Source organism: Triticum dicoccoides, chromosome 7A (assembly GCF_002162155.2).
Source record: "Triticum dicoccoides isolate Atlit2015 ecotype Zavitan chromosome 7A, WEW_v2.0, whole genome shotgun sequence".
Lineage (NCBI taxonomy): Eukaryota > Viridiplantae > Streptophyta > Magnoliopsida > Poales > Poaceae > Triticum > Triticum dicoccoides.
The window spans coordinates 430,841,616-430,846,287 of NC_041392.1; positions in this window are offsets into that span (position 1 = coordinate 430,841,616).

Below are 4,672 nucleotides of genomic sequence, written 5' to 3' on the forward strand. Positions count from 1 at the left end.
TGCAGCGAGAGTGTGGAGAGTGCAAACCCTAGCGAACAAGCGCTGAGGCTCCAACTTATATAGTGTACTTACATATATAATGTATTACGGACTTAGCTCCGCTGCCTTAACTGCACCTGCCTTTGGCTGTATGACAGGTGGGCCAGCCACACTTTGGGCCCACCTGTCATACACCCAAAGGCAGGTGCACTAAGTCAATGAAGCTGCGTCCATATAGTACTCGTGTATACTACTAATATATAGCGGAGTAGTTTTCTTATTCTCTCCATAACAATCGTTTTAAATTGTGTAAGTACGAAACAAAACTCTTTATTTAACGTACCAGTGAAGAAAACTTGTACTCCTACTTCCGATGAACTAACGATCCCGCATCTTAGTCGCACTTCCTGTCCATCACGTGCGGTACACTACCCTCCCTTAAGTGAACAACCACACATGCGCCAAATTCTTGGAAACGTGTGAGAGTGTGTACAAATAATTTTAATTTCAATTATCAGAAAGGTTTGAGAGTATGTACAGTTTGCCCTCTCTCAATAATTATGGTTTGTTGTGTTCGGCCTAAACTTGGTCAAACTTTACAAAGTTTGACTTTAGTCAAATCTGATATGCGGAGTAAATAAAAATGGAGGGCTACTACGTCCATCTGGTTTTTTAGTCCACACCATTTTTTAAATCAAACTTAATAGCTGGACAGATAAAATTACAGGGGAGCTAAAGACAAAGTTGTGAGAAGGCTTAGAAATTAATACAAAACTTATGCTCTTAGTACCAACGTCGATCCTTCTTTGAGGAAACATTTGGTTCATAGCCAATTGTGTGATAAAATTGCACCAACGTGAAAGACGACTGCATCTCCAATGCAACCAAGCAAAGAGCACTGATGGAAGACAACTTGTTTTTCATCGAAAATTGATCTGCTTCACTAGCTGACGCAACCATGAGGCGCAACCATGAGCATCAATAGGTCATCGTGGTGATGCATCATCCATTTGGCATCAAGTTTGGGTGAGGCAACTATGAAGTTCAACAAATCCTCAATGTGGTCTGTTTCTTCTCATTAATCAATCTCGAGGAAGGAAGAACCACGTGGCAGAGGACAGTGAGGCGGAACAACAATGGCCATCCAATTTTGTGCAGTTCCACTAAAATTGAGCCAGACATGCCCGGGTATGGAGATACGCATCGTTGTTTGCAAATATATAAACAAGGGATATAGTGTTGTTACTTTGTTTTGGCAGTGGTACAAGATTAACAACGACATCTGAATTGTCAATAAGAGTTAATGAAAAGTACACCAACAAACAGAAGTATCATGATTATCTTGATGGGAACTAAACCAGGATACCTGAGAAAAAAGCATTTCTTCATTTAACAAGTGATAGTATTAGATTAGCAGCAGCAATAGGAGCATATGGACAATGACCACACAACCACCATGTACTTTTTGTCGAAACAACATGTATACCTCCACCGAGGCGTAAATCAGGACAACTTTCCGAGTGACATTTCCTCTATAATAGTAGGTGATGTTGGACCAGCCGACGAACCCTAGCTACTATACATGGGGAGCTAGGGAGTAGTCACATAGAAGAAACTGCATGCAGTGACCTGGGGAGCTGGACCAGTACAAGAAGTTATACCTCAGGTGGGCGAGATGTCGCTTAGGCGGGCGGGCAGGATCTGCCCACACAACGATAGTGAACAAGGGCGCGGAGGACCTTCGTCCGCGCTGGCTCCGAGAGGACAGTGCGCATCGGCTTCCTCCATCGCCGACGGCGACAACGTCAATGCTGCACCTCCTCACCTCCCGCAGTGGACGGGATTCGGCCGGATCTATGACCACCAGTGAGGAGAGAGATAGAGTGGACACTGTCATCTTGTTTTGATTTGGAGAGGGTGAGAGAGTGAGACGCGAGAAACCCTATCAACAAGAGGCTATATATACAATGGAGTAAAAAAATCTCCATAGCAGTGGTTTTAAATAGAATACGCGCGTTCTCGGAAAAAAGAAAGGAAAACTGACCAAGAAAGAAAACTCGATCAAAAACACGCCCCCGCTTCCAGGTCGCGATAGTCATCACGCACACACACATAGACATAGACATGCATATCCGTGTTTATGTAAAATCCCATCTCCATCTCCATCTCCAATCATATTTGTCCAACTGTCACATTATTTACGTTATTAATTATATACGCAACAATATTAACGTACATCATCTCTTGTTTGCGGGTGTCTGGACCACTGCCACGCCCGCTCCTGACCAACCCAAACCCTCTTCATCACCCGCGCATGCTTCCCGCCCAAAACGGTCAGTGCCGCATTCATGCCCGGCCAGAGCGGACGCGACCTCTCACTGGCACCGGCATTGAAGCGGTGCGCCGGCCGAGAGAGCGTCGCCCGCGCCGCTTCCCGGTTCACGCGACTGCTCCACATTCAAAGGTCGCAATAACCAGCCACAACATGCATGTAAAAAGTTCTTGGGAGTCCGTGCTACAGCTAGCTGTCCTCCCCCAACTCGTCAATCTCTTCTAGTAGTGCTAGTACTCCATGGCGCTATCCATCAACAAGGAGGTGGGAAAGTTATCGTATATCCGGTTTGCGGTGAGTGGCATGCCGATCGACCGTGTGGGGTGGAGCCATGGAGGAGGGTGAGACACGAACACGACAGACGTGATTTAAATGTTGGTTTTGCTCGATGGCGCGATCCAATGAAACGAAACGTTGGTTTCTCTGTGTTTCCATTTTTCTCCGGAAAAACGGAAACTTTCCACTCCATTTTCATCCCTACTCCAAGGTTGCCCCGTTACAACATTCCATCAAATACAAAGGAAAATTAACACGCATGCTGATGCATCTTAATGATTCACAGATCATAACCAATTTTTACTTCGCAACTAAAGATAAAAGTTGTGAGAGCATGTACAAAAGAAAAACTACTGATGGGGTCACTATGACTTGAACCCTAAACCCTAAACATGATTTAATTTCCTGGCTAGGTAGAACCCGTCGAAGGAAAGATGGCTGGCTCTCGGATCATACGATGCTTTTGTGCGGTTCCACTAAAATTGAGCTGAGCATCCCTGATGGCAAAGATATTGAAGAAGTGTGATTAGAATAATAGTACTGGCACTAGTTCGTGAGACATAAACTCATCACAAATAGAATCCAGTAGAAGTAGAGAAAGATCGACATGGAGATGGAGCTACGTGGGGAGCTGGGGCAGTGGAGCAAGCCGGCTCCAAAAGGAAGATGTACTACTACCTGGGACGTTGGGTTGTAGCTAGAAGGGCAGTTGGGACGCACCATTGTGGGTTTTCTCCCTCGCCAATGTCGACCGCGTCTATGCAGAACATTGTTCCCTTCCCCCAACGGCGGGATCAAGCTGGATATGTGACCAGCGGTGTGGCCACCGTCGTTCTATGCTTGTGAAGAGAGCAACCCAAGCAAGCAGGCTTGTAGCTTAGGCTCCTGCTAGTGTATATATAGTAGTTTTCTTTTTCTCTCCATATCAGCCATTTTATATTGCGTATGTGTCATTGAAGAGTGAAATGACGGTTGCTTCTTCTGACTAACTTACTGTGTGATTTGACTGCTCCTTAGTGGCCCCTACACGTACTCCCCCTACGTGTATGACCGTTCCTGAGTCTCACTTGTACTTATCTCTATTTTCTTGCATGACACATAGACAGGATGCGCATAGAGGAATTTTACTGCACGTTGTTACGTAGTACTGTACTACTAGTACCTACTCCCTCCTTCCGGTTCACTACTGGCACTCCCTCCGTCCTGGCTTATTGGTCCCCTTTGTACTCAATTCATGGGCTCGTTTTTCTCAAGAAATTATCTTTACCAACGTATTAATATCGGGAATGCATGCGTGAACAATGAATGATTAAACCTTGCATGCAACGTTTTGACAAAGCATTGACTTATGAACATGTGAATGTGAGGGACTACAACCTCGTGCATGCATGCAACAGTCACACGTACACATGGACGCAAAAATGCGCGCGGCGCCATAATACATGCATGTCCAAGCACACGACGGAACACACACGGTCACGCTCAAGTGCTCAACCTACACGTGCATGCACACACATACTCAGCCAGGGTGAGCTAGTGACCGTACAAACACCGGAATATATATATATATACCTACTAATAAAGCAAGGTGATATTCTTGGTTTCGTCCCGTTTATATTTTTTTTGACGCGCCATAGATGATTTTTTTGATAGGCGAGGTGGTACTAATTGATATTATTGTGTCAATTTTTCTTACAGTGCGAGGTGGCCCAATAAACCTTTGGCACGTAATTTGCCGCCCGTGCACTGTGACCCAATAAGTTAAGTCCAGCCCACCTATCCTGTTTGAGACAAAATTAAAAGCTAGTGACAGGAGTCGAACTCAAAACCAAAGGCCAATCACATTGCATGCGCTACCAACTGAGCTACTTCTGCTACCCATACAAAGAAATGTTGATTTTGTTCTTAAATAATCCCACCTCGCTCCCTCACATTGAATCTATCCAATTTATATACATTTTTAGATTTTTGGGTATCATGAAGCTGTGTCTCAGAGATCATTGTGGCAGGAAAATAGGAAGGAAAGCTAGACTAATTAACCTTCTGTATCTATGGTGGGCTGCGGACCCCATCATCATCGGACAG